The sequence below is a fragment of the Typopeltis vanoorti genome, chromosome 1 (assembly GCF_054136105.1).
Source record: "Typopeltis vanoorti isolate ZY-2024b chromosome 1, IOZ_Tvanoo_1.0, whole genome shotgun sequence".
Lineage (NCBI taxonomy): Eukaryota > Metazoa > Arthropoda > Arachnida > Uropygi > Thelyphonidae > Typopeltis > Typopeltis vanoorti.
Window position 1 is genome coordinate 51,680,135 of NC_143549.1, and position 18,153 is coordinate 51,698,287.

Below are 18,153 nucleotides of genomic sequence, written 5' to 3' on the forward strand. Positions count from 1 at the left end.
GTCTTTCAGAATGACGTTACACTTCCAATGGCTTGTTTTCGTCCGCGTGACCTCACCTGCTGTCGGAAATGATTGAAGACCGTACTGATGGTCGGGAAGAGTCTTCATCGTATCATCATCATCTGTACACTTTTGTCTCCCTCCCTTCCCCCGGCATTAGAGATAAAGATCTTAATGTGCGTGCCATCAGCCATCCCCTCATCGCCATCACAACACAATGTAGAAATTAATTCTGTAATTTTTTTTTACGATCGCACAGGTTGTTCCTCTGTGGTGAACGGCGTATCGGATATCGCATGCTGTGACACTACAGTTCCACATACTCATATGTAGTTATAATTAGTGGCTTCTCGACTCCACCCCCCCTCTCTCTCTCTCGCCTTTATTATATTTGTTGTGCAAGAGAGAAAATGTTTGGTGAAATACATGACGGGGAAACGATATTAATAGGACTGAGCTTCCGCTATAGACACAAAATAAAAACAAAAATGTTATAGATGGAAGAATGCTATTCCTTTAACAAAAAAGAATGGGGAGATAGACAGACTGAGAGAGAGAGAGAGAGACAGAGAGAATGATGAAGAGAAAAAAAATGACAGGATAGAAAGTAAGAGAAAAAAAATCACGGCCAAAGTGATTGGGGAAAAGAAAGAGAGAGAGAGAGAGAGAGAGAGAGAGAGAGAGAGAAAGAGAGAGAAAGTAGAAAGCTAAACTTTAAAAGACGAAGAAACAATGGATATGCAGGCAACAGATTAAGATGGTAGAGAGACAGTAAAACGTAAAAGAAAACGTAAGAGCAAAAAAAAAAAAAATAGAACAGCAAGAGAGAGAGAAAGAGTGAAGATTAAAATGGCAATTAACAAAATGGCTTCCTGGGATAAAGAAAGACAGCTACTATATATATCACAAAGCCAAATATATGTTTCTAATAATTAGACGTAGTTGGCTATATATTCTTGTTCTTGTAATTATAATCCCTAAAAATGATTCAAATATTTCACTGTCGAGGTTAATGACCTTTCAGGTATATCCATGAATTTTTCTTATCGGAGATTAGTACTAATACCCCCCCCCTTTACCGGATGTGGTCTGCTATTATCATGATTGTTTTTAGCCGTCCCCCCATCCCCCGTCTTCATTCACATCCGAGGCTCTTAGTACACCGTGTGCATTAACCAACTACACCCTGTCACGAAACTGTGCCGTCTTATCACCTTATTTATTCCAGCAATCAAATGCTTCCTATTCTTATCACTAGCATCTCGTTCGTGTTCAGCTATGTTTGAGTGATCTCTGATTGCTCTTTCATTTTTTGTTACTTTATGTTAAGTACGTAGTTCCTATATGATAACAAAAAACAAAAATAAAAACTTGCAAGCACGATTAAAAATTCTTTTATAACAGGTCAGACTTTAAAAGCCCCGAAGCCTTCGACACTGATTTCTCCACTTGAAGCGTATGATTCTTAATAAAATGACTTTAATATTTATAATATTTTAAGAACAATGTAATACTCAGAAGTAATTTCTTTATGGTACACGCGCAATCATTCTCGAAATGCTGTAGGTTTACCTGTTGTTTTCACGTGGTTTGAAATGGAATATACTTTTCGTAGCTCATGCAAAAGCACGTATATGAAATTCTCTTCAGAGCTATATGGGTTTCAAAAACATTGCTTTTCGCCAGGAGTTCAAGTGTCTGTTCATAGCAAGAAATTTAAAATTTGTTCAACTTGCTGTGTTTTGAATGATTTTTTATTGTGATTTCTACAGGTTGGTTGTTTGTTTAACTTAACACACAATGATGTCCAACACAACTTACGATATTAAACGAACTCATTTCGTCTATTTTTTTAATGCTTTAAGCAATGAAAATCTCCCACTCCTTCGTATGAGATTAATCCACATTCAGATGAAAAAACTATGATAAATGTTTCTTTCATTCTTTATGAAACGGATCAAACTGAGTTCTTTGGAACGAAAACGTATCTTCGCTACCGACTATGCTACTGACTTCTGCAATTCGTCATATACCTGATGCCAGGAAGTGAATTTAAATGATGAAAAGGAAGTCATCTGATTGAGATTGTTATTGATTAGCTTTACGATTGTAAAACAAGAGTCATAAATCATCAAATCTTCGATGTGTTTTAATTTTAACTTTTACTTACACGATTTTAGGAGTGTTTCGCGATATTCAATCAGCGTGATTTTTCGATATGAAAACTCTCGACTTTGACGCAGACCGGGCAACTCAGCTTGTCCAGGATCTTACAACCAGGATCTTAGTAATTCGAAACGCGTGAAATAGAAGAAAAAATAAAGTAAAAGGAACAAACTAGAAAGATACGAAATAAAATAATGTGACAGGAAATAAAAATAAAAGAGCCAGCAGGGGGGAGTGATTAAAATCACGATTCAATGTATAAGGATTAAAGAATGCTAGTTAAAATGTTTCCATAAATCACTGATCCTGACAATCTGAAACTGTCCATCGTATGGCGTGTAAATATGACTGCATAAAGCATGGTTTGCATCTCACATTTTGCCCAACAAGTGATGACTATTTACTGACATGTCTCAGTACTACAACTCTCATGAATCAAAAATAATGTCCATCTAGGAACCTGCAACTTGATCCAGACATGTTGAAGCTCAAAAGTCTATAAATTCAATACACGGAATGATGCAGACGTACCTCAGCTAGAAACATAATTGGTTCGCTATGAAAATATACGAAGCAGGGTTATTTTTGATAGCGGTTTACAGTAATGATGTTTCTAAATACAAGAATTTTTACAAAGATGATCATAATCTTTTTAAAAAATAAAAATAAAAAAATAAAAAAATTACCTTTCTAAATATGTAATATTTCAAGTAAGAATTTCTTAATATCTTAAAGATTAACATTTATTAATTATTTAACTAGTTTCTGTAAGCAGATTTATTGAGACAGATGTATAAAATATGCCTATATTAACATGGATCCATTTCCTAAACAGCATGGGAATATGATAATTATATATATATATATATATATATATATATATATATATATATATATATATATATATATATATATAAAACTTCAGTAACATCTTAAAGGTTTATCTTGGAACTGGATCTTAAAGATTACTTTTCATTTATAAATCAACCATTTTCTGAAAAGCATCAATAAAGCAAAACAGTAGGTGCGCAAATGTCTGCCTTTAATTGGATATCCATTTCCACTCTTTCTAATAATGCTTGGGGCTATTTCTCTATCTCTTGTCGTCATTTTTGATTGTAGTAGTCTGCAGGGGACAAAATTCTCTGATGTGTGGTTTGCGTATTGTTAAGTTGTCGCGCATTTTCTAAAGGCTTCATATCTTTAGAGAATGCACGACACTCTTTAAATGTATGAGAATGTCGGCAATTCTCTAAAGTGCGACAGTTCTCTAAAGGCTACCTTTAAATTATTTCGGTCCAGATGAAATAATTTACAGAATTAAAGTCGGGAGATATTGCTGGAATAATCCTTCTAGACGAACCCAACTAGCAAAACAGTGAACGTTCATGTAATCGGAAATTCATTCAATACAATAGCTTTCTCGAAACGGATGTTCCTTTATCGATACGACGTTGTTGAACAAGAAAGACCCGATTAAGTGATTCCTTACAAATCCGAATACATTTACCAAAAACCAGATTTGGAAATTTGTTTCAACTCTTGAATGAAGATTTTCATTACCCTATAAATATTTATTACAAATATTGTTCGCTCTATCCCGAGTAAACATCGCTTCATCGTTGAATAGAGTGCATCAGCACATATCAGGATTTAAGAACAATAGTTCGCTTGCCACCCTTCATCTGCCTTTTCAAGATGTTGAATTTCTTGCAGACAGTATTAATAATTTTTTACTTAGCTCCCTGCAAACAGTCTTTTTAAGAATCCAAAGGAGTGTGGATATTCGCCGAGCATGTGTTGCAAGACTCTGTTTGCCGCATATTAGTTTTTATTTAAATAAAAATATTTTATATCAGATTCAAATGGGACATCGAATGATCTAATTTCCCCACAGACGTCGCTGTACATCATAAAAATTGTCGACTGGGCAAAATACGACTGGGAAAATTCACCTTTTGTATTCATGAAGAATAGTTTCCTTGCTTACCGTATTATATTTTGGTGTATTTTTTTCAACGTGTTGATGTAAATTTATAAATATTAATAGATAATAGCATAAACGTTAGTTAAACGACTTATAATGGAAACGTCAGGATATATCACTAATATGCACTCACACAAAAGAGTTTTGTTTTAAAATCACCTTTGACAACAATGAAAACAACATGTGTCGTTATGTGCCTTCCCATTTTTTCTTTCCAACTTGTTGGGTATGGACGCTATCCAATTCTTGAATTGGATAGCGTCCTTAAAATATCCAAAAGAACGTCCTTAATAAGCAAATAAATTCGAAATTAAAGCATTATAAACGGATGAATGACTGTCCTTTTTGAAGTCGCATTCCGATATTTATCACATGTTTCGAATGACGCTAAATTTCACACTTCGCCACTCCTTGGGCGAAACATCCAAGATCATCATCTCATTCCGTAGATCACACGGATAGAATACCTTAATCACCCGAACGTCAGGTGATGCCACGCGGAACAAAAACAGTTCACTTTCTTCGTTTGGAATGCTTCTGAGGCGGTCTGCACGATACACTAGAAAGGATAATGATGTTTTCTTTGAAATAGATGGCACAAACGGAGTCATTGTAGCAGTCCCACATGTCTAATTTTCTTTTTTTTTTTTTTTTTTACTTCTCGAATACTTCTTTCTGCACGCAACAAACAGGGACAGCGAATGGGGATAAGAAAAGAACAATAACAACAAAAAAAAAAGAGTCATTGGATTCCAAGTGTTGGAAAGGGATCCGAATAGTGAGAGTAAATTTAGAAATAACACAATCTGATTCGCTAGTAAAAGTAATTAAGGCTAAACAGAAGTTGATGAGTAAACCACACAACTATGGACATTTTTAACTAATTAGAAAATAAATTATACATTCATTTCGTATTTGTTACTACCTCTAAGGTCTTACCTATCAGTGTAAATTTCTAGATGGCTGACAATATTTTGTCCTCATTGCTTTTATACAAAAGATGGATCAGAGTTTATTATTGATTATTAATTATATCAACTTATATCAACTTATATGATTTATATCACATAATCCCTAGACACTTTGACTTCACTATAAATGTCATATTAATAAATAAAAGGTGTACTATAAAAATATAAATTTACTTTTTGAATTTTTAAAATAGCGTAATTTAAAGTAATTCTCTTATCTCTAATACTTTTATAAATTTTAATTAAATAATATTATTTTTATTTATAACTATTGATTTTTTATATTTTTAATCATATAATTCAAGCATATAATAAAGAGATGGCTCACCGATAAAAGAATTAGTGTCACTAATGATAATAAACTATGATGAAAGGTAATGTAAAAGAGAAATTGATTCATAATTTGTACTTCAAAGTTGAGATTGGTTTTGTTAATGTATGTTGTCACACACACACACACACACACACACAGAGAGAGTTACTAAACCTTTGTATGCCTATGCAAGTCGTTCATCCACGCCATCTCTTTATTTTTTAATAACATTTGACAACTTTGCATTCGCTTTCTTCCAGCAAAGTCTTGTTGTATCACCTTTTACTAAAGACTAACCCCAGAGGATCCGTCAGAATAATTAATTGTAGACACGGACATTAGCACGTCATTCATAAAACATGAGTACTGACCTGACGCAGAACCCATCCATCATTTCTCGCTTCTGTAACAGGCACAGCAAAGCCACAATGTTCAGGGTAAAATTACACACAGTGTGTGTGTGTGTGTGTTTGTGTGTGTGTGAGAGAGATCGAGAGAGAGAGAACAAAGCTCTATGCGATGTAGAATAGACATAACTATGTATGCTGATCGATGTTTAATTTTCGATTTACTATATTTCTTCTTCCTCAGGTCATATATATATATATATATATACTGTATATATCACATGAAATATTAGTTCTTGCATTTTGAATATTCCTTTGAAATTTATTTCTCTTGGTTAATGGGGTTGCATTCCTTGATTACTTGCTACATATTTATGAGACATACCTATTGCCATATACATTGTTGATTAAAAGGCACTATTCTCATATTTATTATCGCGTAACTTGGGTATTTTCTGTGATTTCTATAACGAGACACATTTAGAGTTTGTTGACATGAGAATACTGGCAAGCACAGATGCGAGCAGGTTGAAGAGATCGTTCCCATAGCCATGCACAAAGTAAAAAATATAACGAACAAAATTTTTGTAACCAGACTACTAATAGTATGGAAGTCGCATCCATTTGGCAACAACTCCTGGAGCCATCTAGTGGAAAATCAGGCGACAACGTAACTCACTCTTTTGCTGATCTAAAGTGCAAGCATAGTTTTGCTTTCTTCTTATTGTGAACGAATTTTGAACGAGCAAAGTGTGTGTACATCATGTTCCGCTGCTGGTATTATATGACCCACATAAACATATGGATTATTCCAGCAATCATTGAAATGGTAGTTAAAGTTCGGCAGAAGAAATCGAGGCAAGGCGCATCAATTGTCGTAGCAATATGATCACTTTCTTTGATGCGCGGGGGAGGGGGAGAGAGAGAGAGAGGAGGGGGGAGGAATACTACTCACAAATCTTATCCAAACCGCACAATGAAGAGAACCATTGTATCATACAGTTCGTCCAAAGCTACTTCATAAATGGACTTTAATGTTTAGTTCTTCACACGACAATGTGTTATTATCTAGTGTAGTCAGTTTTTAGTTCTAGCACTACGTTCGTTCTTAGCTCTCTCACCAAGTACATTCCTCTGCGATTTCTTTCTCTTTTCCTGGATGAAAATATCCCTGAATAGGAAATGATTTGAAGGCATCGGTGAAATATACTGTAGTTTAGATATGACATTGCATTTGAAGGTCATTTATGGATGAGCTTATCAGAGGTACATTGAACAGTAAAAAAGATCATCTGAATTCCTGCATACAACAAAGATGATCCTACTTAGAAAGAGAGAAAGAAAGCAAGCTCAATATTAACTTTTATGCGCTTTAATTTCCATACAAAAATCTTTGTAGTCGATTTCTTATTTGTTCATGTTCACTCCAATTCACATAACGTTGTAAATCTCTAGTATCGTATACAAGAACCTTTCTCTGTCTTTATATACATTTGTTTTTATTTTTTACATAATCAGAAAATCGTGTCTTAGAAACCACAGCGGGAATATTTCAAGCCACTTCCATCACCACTAAGCGGGGCTATAGTCTCATAGCAGGCAAGTGAGTGCATTTCCCACATAAAAATAATCACAAACTTCCATGCGCGCGACTGGATTCTGTTCCTCAGTCTGTTGGTTGGAGAGTGGACACGCAATTTAGCCAAACTGATCGGCTGTCTATGCTTTACAGGTTTTAGAAATTTATTTAGAAAAGTCTTAAATATCGAATGTAATCGATTATTTCCTAATTAGAACATCTTCGTTTTCATATTTAATTCCCGATGCTTTTTGAACAATCTTCCAATACTTAGCAAGGGTCTTAGATCTATCTCTGCAAGATTACACAGTGGCCATCAAAGAGAAGGCGTAACATTTATTCCAACAATACAAATAAAAGAAATAATTTTACGGTATTACAGAACACACTTACAGTGATCAGATAATGAGAATCGTGTTACAAAAATGCGATTTAAAATAAACCTAAATATAATTTTGTTACTCGAAGCCACTAATACACTCTGTACTGGTTTGCGTGCCTACTTTCTCCGAAGTTGAGCTATTTTTGTTCCTTTTTGTGACAAGAAAACAATGAAATAAGAAATGAAGAGATTTGGTTGCCGCACGAAAACCTTAAAACGTGAGTGTTGGTTGCAGTTTTAAAATATTTTCAAACTTTGCAGAGTCGATTTGCATTTATATATAATGGTGGAATAGTGAGGTTAAAAGAAGAACTTTTATAAAGACATTCTTAGTAAATGTAAAAATATATAATATATATCTGGCTGTCTAATCGTCTAATATAAAGTTAAATTCATATTTCAGTTCAACTGTACACACCATAAGTATTTACTAATAAGTAGTTATTAAAATAAGAGAAAGATTATTTTTATTCTATCCAGAACATCTAGAGTGGGATAGACGAACATTGACACCATACGCTTGGAGGGTAATGGATGGCAATGCTGTAGCCAATGAAGTTCTATAACTGAGGCTCGGCTATTGCTGTTACCCTCCTGCCATGATCAGAGCTTTAATAGCTCAATAACACCTTATCCCTACACTGTCCTCTACAGATAACGGGGAAGATGAAAAGCATTATTGCTTCGCCCCTTTAAGCCAGTCCTTATAAGGAACATAAGGACTTTTATTCTATCCAATAAGAAGAAAATTCTATCCACTAAGAAGAAAACACCTATTTCCGTTGGCTTCGCATTAACCGGAAATGACGTCTCTCTCTCTTAACTTGCTTCCGATTAAGAAAACAAGTGTTAAGATCTCGAAGTGTTGTAATTGTAAGTATATGCTTATACTTCAGGTAAAGTCTTGGTTTAAATAGAGATGGCTTGAATAACGGAAAGAGTTTTCGTTCTTTTAATGTAATTCAATTAAAAATATTTTGGTAGTCAAAAGTTATTTATCGATCAAATAGCAACGTAAACGCTTTTTTTCTTTATGATACATATACATTTAATTCTGTTTCATCTTACTAATAATAATGAACAGTTTATGAAATACCAAAAAAATAAAACCTATAATTCCTTTTTATGGAAAAAATGAAATATTTCTAAAAGAAATTACTTTATTTTTAACTATCGCATTGGTAATTACATTTGTAGTCATTATGGTATCTTGGATTTCATTCTAAGTGCACGTAATCATATATTATATTATGAATATGTACCAAGTTTCTTCGGCTTACGTGCAGCTGAACTCACAGAAATATTCTCGGAATTTATATAGAATAAATTGATATAACATATTTTCTATATTTATCCATGCATAGCACAGCTGTTATACCTCTCGTGAATTTTCGTGTGTAGGATCATTATAAAAAATATATATATCAAGTATTTGAGGAGGAAAGAGGCCTTCAGTTAGTCAATTTTACCTGTTGACTTCCTATGTACGTACTTCGAAAACTTTTCTTCTTTTTACTTTTTAAAGGAAAGCGCTTGAAAATATAAAATTCTGAAACCAACAATAAAATTATTTTTTTTTAATCTTAAAGTCCTTAAACGGACTGGCTTAAAGGGGCGAAGCAAGAATGCTTTTCATCTTCCCCGTTATCTGTAGAGGACAGTGTAGGGATAAGGTGTTATTGAGCTATTAAAGATCTGATCATGGCAGGAGGGTAACAGCAATAGCCAAGCTTCAGTTAGAACTTCATTGGCAACAGCATTACCATCCATTACCCTCCAAGGATATTAATCATCGACTGTTTAAGTAAAGGTGAACTCAAAAAACTTCGGACGATCTCTAGGCCACTCCATAGTGGGCGAAAGACCGTCCATATCCCAGCGTTTGTTCCACTCAGTGACTGGCTCCCCCACCACCGAGCAGAACCGCTCAAATTCCAAAGAAAAGCATTCACCGACAAAGCCCCTCAGCGGGCCGTGCCGGAGAACACTTTCCCCGGAGACTCAAATTGCTCCCTTAAGGCAAAACCCTTAAGAGAGCGAACTCAAAACTCTCGAATCTCAGCGCCCAAAGGGGTAACAGCAACAGCTGAACCTCAGTTAAACTTCATTGATACATCATTGCCATCCATTACCCTCCAAGGTTATTAATCATTAATCACCGCATCTCACAGTCTTACCATCCATTCCTCACATTTTAATCTTAAAGAGTTATAGCTTACAATTTTATATTTTTATTCATAAAAATTAAAAAGGTGTTTTTCCGAATTCTAAAAACATTTTAAATTAATTAAAAATTCATTCTTTTTTTTGACAATTTTTGCTAATATATATATATTTCATATATATTTTTATTTATTTTTGTTTTTTAAGAGTATTAAATGAGGATAGAATATATCTTGTCACCGAACTGGACTCAACTCCATTGGTAATTGCAGATATAAATTATTTGACTGTAAATATTGTATTAGATAAATATCTAAAATTTTGCTTTTCAACGACGTCTCCAGGATGGTTAATATAATAACGTTTACTGGAACAAAGTAATCTTTCGACAAATTGTGTGATAATTCTTTGCGCTTCATTGTTTTATTTATTTTATGCATTCCTCTCTTGTATAAATCTGCTCCACATGCAATTTTCCCGATCATCATACTGACTGACAAAGAATCATTCCCAATCGCTTAACATTGTTACAACCAAACCAGGTGTGAGTCAGGAATTCAGAGAATGTGATAATTTTATCTATTCAGCGATGCAATCTAGGCAAGAGCTTTGCAAATACCACATGGCTTTTCTTCACACACAGAAAGCAGTTGGTAAGGGAAAAAGGGGAAAAAGAATCCTCAGCATACCATTAATCACGTGAAACTATTAAGTGCACCGCAAAACAAACACGAATTGGACTATCGAAGAAAGTTTTATTTACAGGAAACTACTTCAGCTGAAAGCCGGAACACACTTTGACTACCAAATCCTTTCTCGGGCTCCCTCTTTCCCCTACTCTCGCTCTCTCTCTCTCTCTCCACGTGCATGTATACTTTTTTAAGGATTTTGTGGGTTGAGTTTCTCCCATTCAAACTTTTCTCTTACTCTGGCTTCCTTTAAAATACTACGAAAAAAAAAAAAAAAAGATTTCTCTGTTATGTGTATGGATATCACGCGAAGTTAAACTGCACCAACGAAGGTCAGAAGTGGCATGATGATTCGGTTGCACTTTAGTAGACTACGTGATGGTGAAGCCAATAATGGGCAAGTAAGGAGATAGATGGTCTGCATAACAGCACGTGGATCTTCTAAATAAAAAAAAGAAAGGGAATCTTTGATCATTGCAAACTATCCATTGAGTGAATAACAACGCGAAAGTAAATGTTAGTGATTGGCCATAATTGAAAAGCATAACTTCACACATAGGATTAGATTAGGAAACATTACGCCTCGTATTTCAAATTATTCAGTATAAGAATTAATTATCTCTGTGCGATTAACAAAAGCTGGAAAGAAGGTTCTGCATTTGTAGTATATTTTCCAAAGTATTGGAACAACCACATTAATCACATCTAAGGGACGAATTTGCATCCTGACGAACACTTCTATGAGAGATGCGTTATTTTAATCGTGAAGCCAGCATTAAAAAGGGAAATGCTTTTCACGCTATGCGATTTGTTACCAGATCGTTTCTGAACGCTGATGATATGCAATGATCCCTGACGTTACAGAAAGAAAATACCAAAATACAATATCTTTGTCATATATTTAGAGCACAAGAAATAAAACAGTCATCTCACTCCTAAAAGTGCACAACAGGATTCTGAAAAAATACGTAACTAATTACGTATTTTTTCCAGAATTATATATAACAAATTTCACAATTATTCATAACTAATTTGGTGCATGATGCGTCAAAAAGCACATGAACAGTCTTTGTTGTTATTCTCTTATGAAATCGGTAACTCTATTAAGATATAATCTAAAAATACTTCCTTTATCACGTCAGTTATGGTGGAGAATTGTTCGATTACTTGGAAGTTTTAAGATAAGTTTGTAATTATGATTCTTTTTATATGTGGATATTATTCCGGGAAGCTCAGTGACGATGAGTATACGTTCGCTATTGTATCGGTCCTACTTCAGATAAAATTCTACAGTTTTCTACTTCCTATAGAAAAGTCCCTCATATCACATGTAAACAAAATGGATTAAAACTAATAAAGCGAGTTTTTGTTCCCTTTTTTTTAAAAAAAAAAGGAAGAGCTGTTTGAACACAACCATCTTTTTTATGGAATAACTTTGTTCACTTAGCAATATTTGTTTCTGAAACCTACTTACATGTTGGACTCCGCTTAACTGCACCTCTGGGACTGATAATGAATTTCCTCTCAACAAACAAAAGGAACGTGTTCATGGTAACAGAAAACAAAAACAACAACAACAAAAAAAAAAGATTCGTATTTATAAGTGCAACAGAGAGAGAGATGTTCCTCTGAATTAACAAAAAATAGACGCAATTTGCTCTTCGGGTTAGTTTTTATGATTTCTTTCAAGATTAATAGATGTCGCTACTATCGTATTATGAAAGCACTACGGAAATAAAAAAGGTATAAAACAAGTTTTTCTTCTAATTAACTTAGTTTAATTGAAATGTAAATAGGTTGGAAAACATCACTTTATCTGAAAATTTCAAGTAATGTACACAGATCATCTGCCAATGGATTCTGGAAAACCATAATGCTTGTAATGCATTCAGCGCTGTTAAGTATTGCACATAACAAGTACGTAAGTACGCTCTGTCATTAAAAATGTCGAGAAACATTAATATATTATAAAAATGTTCATAAATCAACAACAACAAAAAAAATAGAAGCAATTTTAACTACATATTCATTATTCATTTTAAGTCATATATAATGACTGGTAGATGTCGCTACTTAGTGGCACAGCATTACTGCAGTAAGGAAAAGTTAAGTTCCACATTCTAATCTTACCGCTTAATATTCATGTTTTTTTTTAAACTATAAAAAGGGAATCAACAGGATCCTACCCCAATATGGACTGGAGAAAGCCTTTGAATTTTCTGTGGCATGTTGCTATCAGTGCCCTCTATAATCAGAACGCCTGTGATACATTCCGAACTTTAGATCTTCAGGAAATATTCGAATGTTATCTAAGTGTGCTGTCTGGTCACCTCAAGGACATCTTGCCTCCGAAATTAAGACTTCTAAATATTCCACTACAAAAAAAAAAAAAAAAAAAAAGCAATTCTTCTCATCACCACCTGTTCTACAATACATCACTTTTATCTTCCACCATTGTTTGCAGTAGACAGCTTTTATGTGAGTGTGTCTGGAGCCTTCTACCGTGCTCCAAATATCCAATGCATTCGAATTAAGTCATGTCGTTTGTTTTCGCTGACGGTGTTCCTTTGATCTTGTGACTTGTGCTAATTTTTTCTGACTGTCCTGCAACTCAGCATTGAAGTTTTTTTTTAACAGTTTTCCTTTGGATTAATTTATTTTATTTTTTTGCTTAGCTTTCCTTCTTCGCTTCTTCATTTTTATGTCTGCTAGTCCTTTTGATGTTATTTGTTGGGGATGTGTTTATATATAAACAATTCGTTGCCGGTAAACGATCTCATGTGTTGTGGAAACAAAGTGGTGACTTGTTTCTGCATTATTTAGAGATATTTAAAATTAAAATACCAAATATATCTTGTTTATGTCCCAAGAAGCAGTGTGTTTTAATAATTATGAAGATGGCTTAATAGTTTCTATTAAAACAGTGTGTGTGTGTGTGTGTGTGTCTTTTAAACCTTAGCTCTTCTATGTAAAGATTCATTATATCCCCCTTTGCACGTGTTGCCTCTCACGATATAAATAAAACTTATTCTAGATGACCATAAATACAAAAATGTGCAATAATATTCTTGAAGTTAACGTTTTTTTTTTGGCTTATATATTGTACGTGTGTTATTTATTGTTGTTTGTAATGAATATAATAGGCACTAACGCATTTTGTGAATAATAAATACTAAAAAACGAAGAATCGCCGACGATAATATGGTTTCAAAAGTATTAAGCATGTATTATTGTTCAATCGCCACTATCAACTACTTTTATGTGACTAATTCCACACACCCCCCTCCACGAAAGTTTGTAAATCTATAATACATTAATACTTTAGTACTTTTGAGCTTATGACTTAAGAACTATTTCGTTTTTTTTAACGTAATCTCGTAAAACACTGGTCTATAGACTAAACGTGAATGTTTTCAGGCCAATTCAGACCTCTCTAAGGCAGGATGGTAGTTTCAACAAAGAGGGCTGAATCTGTCGCCTAAGAATATTCACAAAAATTCAAATATTAGTTTACGAGTGTATTACATTTACAAATATTACATTAAGACTTTTATATAATATATCTTTCTAATCCATGACATGTTATATGGTTTTTTATCCTAAAATAGAAAAATAAAATTAAATTACAACAGCAATAACTAAAGTTGTAGTTTCTTTGGGAAACAATGTGAATGACAAACTCTCTCCATCAGCTACGCCTTGATTGTGCCATTCACTGTTATATAAATCTTGTAAATGTGTACAAAAAAAAACACTTTCTTCATGTTAAGATTAATCTAGCTTGTAAAGAAGCCTTTATAAGTTTAAAACTTAAATAAATCATAGCATATATATTTTTATAAATTATAATATATTAAAAAATCAATTAAAGGGATTGATATAATATATTTTTTATAAATTAAAAATACACCATTTAGTTTTAAGTTTAAACACATATGATTGGAACATGTACAAAAATCATGGCACATCTGCATCTATTGCTTTAAAAATCGCAATAAATGGTTCGTTTTGCTCATAAATAAATACAAAGCATTGGCATCAAAATGCACTTCAAGATTACTAATTAGATGTTAAATTTTTCCTACTCTGTTTTTGGGCCACTGGCCACGCTGGAGTATGTGTGGAGGTGGTGCCTGTGTGGTATTATTCTATAATTAATCCACTAAGAAGACCTTTAGAGTCCGGGTATTTAAGCAAACTCCAAAACAACTCTATTGAAAATGTTTTAAATTCTTCGTTTTTAAAACGCACGATCTAATATTTGTAAAGAAGTTCTCTTTTCAAATATCGAAATCAGCTGGGGCAATCTTTTCACAGGAATTTGGAATGGTGATCGCTTACTGCCGACTCTAGGTCGTCTGTATGCGATGAGTAAAATCGCAATATCACCCCTGACCATTTGACCCTTTTTTGTGAAGTATAACAAGAAATTCAAACTCTAGGGTACTCAGGATCTTTGTTTGTTTGTTTATGTTATTGTTTTTATCTGTTTATTGGGTTTTAAAGATTTTTATTGTTCGTTTATACTACTTGTTAGGTTTTTATTGTATTTTTTCCAGTGAGTCAACAGCTAAAGGAGAACCAGTTTCCTATGTAAAATCTCAGCATCGCTTTGCAAATAATAAAATTAGGAAGACTTATATGATTCAAATCATACATAAAAGCAGCATGAATACTGTGCAACGTAGATAAATTTAGTGAAATCAAAATGGCATTCGGTTAAGTCAAGAAGAAATTAACTCAGAAGTAGAAGGAAATAAAGTAGAATAAAATATCCAATTATTTAGGTATGCTAATCATGAAATAAATCTAGGGTCGTGTACTATTACCATCTCTCTCTCCAAAGAATTTACAGTATGTCCCCACAGTTCTGTATGGTGCAGAAATGCTTGGGCTGCCAACGTCATATTTCAGTAATAACAAGAATCAAATTAAACAGTTACAATGGTGTGCACATGAGTACAGAACGCCTACTAAAAGGTTTCCTCAAAGTCTCCAAAACTCGTAGAGTACAAAGAAGGAATACCGCTGGGAAGACCAAGAAGGAATTGGATAGAAAAAATTGAGTATATATGATCAGAAGCTGCTTGTTTTTTTCCTTTCTTAGAGTTAGGTGATGTGGACATTTCGCCGAACAGCACTAATGGAATTAGGTTTAGAAAATTCATGGCAGAAACGGAACATCTGTGAGAAATTGATTAGAGAGAACCCGTAAGAGTAAGGGCACTGTTAAGTGGACTGCCCCTCTTCTGATTAGCATCGTACATATGACGGAGTGTCAGGTATATCCTGCCATGCAGAAGATCGCATCAAAGGGAGATTGTTTGCTTTTTTTTTATGTTACTCACACTCACGAAAGATTGTGAGACTGTAATACATTAGTACCAATAGTGGGCTAAGGTTTGTTTTTACTATTATTATTAATTGTATTTTTTTGATTTAGATTTCTTGATTTTTACATAATTCAGCAACTCTTCTCTAGAAACCAAACATTGGCGTTTTTCAAACCACTTCAGGCATCTAATAAGGGGACTGTAGTCTTGCACGTGGTAGTGAAATTCATCTGCCGTATATAGATAGTTACAAAATATCCAGACTGCAACCTGTTGGTTCCAAAGCGGATACGGTAACCACTCTGCCAACCAGGCGGACAAAGAGGAACTTTCTATGGCGTTTATATGAGCTAGCAGCTGCACAAATGAAAAGTAGTGTCTTTATCAGAAATTAACAAACCTTTTTTTCCAAAACTGAATTATGTATATCAGGAAAGGAGACATAGATTAGCTCGAAAGAGAAATCTTATCGTGAATGGAAATTATATTGGCAAATGTTAGGAGAATAAAATGTGACTTATCTTACAAGAAATGAGAACCAATCTTTAATTATTAGCATTGAAGATCATTACGTTGTTTTTACTGAACTCTACGATGGATCTATCTACTAAAGAGATAGATCGATGTTTAAGGCTTGTTTATAAAGATCGCGAAGCTAAATCTTTTGAGAACTGCAAAGTTTTTCAAAGGAAGATAAAGAATGGAGCGAGCGTACCATCATAATCAAAACTATGGATAGTGTTAGAAATTAGTTAGAGAAAGTCATTGGGCAAATATGAAGAAAGAAAATCACCCACTGTAAATGCAGTTGGAGAGAAGAAACTGATCTCCAGCCGTGTAAAAGATGGAAAGAAGACCACAAGATGGTTACTTCGTGCGTACATCTCAATACCATGCACATACATTTAGGTACTTTACATAATAATTCACAATGTTTTCTTCCACTAATTTTGTTTTTAAATTATCAGTATTTTTTCTTGGAAATTTTGTAAAAAAAAAAAAAAAAATCAGCTAACGCCTTTTTATTCCCGTATATACGGGAGTAGACGAGGCCATTTAGCCCTATCTAACTTTTGGAGACTGAGTGGGCAGTTCAATCTCCACTGGTACCCAATCAGAGACAGATGGCCCAAGGCTATCACTAATTAAGCGGTACGCAGTGAAGAGAGACGGCTCAAATGTGCCGCCATCTCGTGGTCCCTAACCCTAACACAATATATTTAATGTCGAAATAATGTGGGTTCTACGGTCGATTTTCTTGAGTTTAGTTTACAGGACGAAAAACCCGAGTTCCCGGGAGGAAAAACCTGCTTGTCCGTGCCAGAGATCGACTAACTCGGGAACCGGTCGAAAAAAGGCTTAGAAAAATTTCCTCTAGTCGCCGACTAGACTCGAAACCAAGACTTCCTTCGTGCGGCCAAGCGCGGTGGTATGCAAACGCCACATCCACTGAGCTACACAGGCTCTCATTTTGTAAAATCCTTATATTAAATTTATAAATTGTTTACATTGAATATGTGATCTTTCTTTTGAAATAAATTGTTAAACTTAAAATATATTTCATCCTTCGAACACATTTGAAAGAGTGCCATTTTATTTCTCTCTGACAAAAGTTGTCTCTATTACACGTTTGCATTAAAGGCATTTTATTATCTTCATTTTGTTATCGAAGTAAACATTCACTTCTGCGTGTATCTAATGATTTGCAATGCTCTCTTGGTAACTAAGCAACTCAGAGTTGATAGTCTTGGCTAGATGCTCATTTCTTGTTTCTTAACTGCCGCGAGAGAGAGAGAGAGAGAGAGAGAGAGAGAGTGGCGGCATCCTCAATTACTCGACACGTCTCTTCTCATGATAAAACGTAGCACTTGCACCTCATTATCATTTAAATTACATATGCATCATTGTTTCCTATAATCACTCATGACACACACACACACACACACACACACACACACACACACACACACACACACACACACACACACACACACACACACACACACACACTTTGTTAATTTAGTAATCTTGCAACATTTAGAATTCTGACGCATTCCAACTACATGAAAATATTACGTCCAATGAAGAACTCACAATGTTGAAGTGATGATAGTGGCCCACAGGTACAGTATTATCCGGTGATAAATAGGCTGGTCAACCAATTTTACAACACCCTCGGTTGTTGTATCGAACAAAAGTAGTTTGTTACCGTTCTCTTGTAAT

The 18,153-nt window shown here is 34.3% G+C and overlaps 1 long non-coding RNA gene across 1 annotated transcript in view; it reads right to left on the reverse strand.

The window, feature by feature from the left end:
* The window catches only part of LOC150109971 (uncharacterized), a 135,718-nt gene extending 123,522 nt beyond the window's left edge, over positions 1–12,196 (reverse strand). Inside the window, exon 1 of the long non-coding RNA XR_016548584.1 lies at positions 12,072–12,196. This is a non-coding gene — a long non-coding RNA (uncharacterized LOC150109971). The remainder of the gene's footprint in view (positions 1–12,071) is intronic.
* Between the last annotated feature and the right edge of the window lie 5,957 nt (positions 12,197–18,153).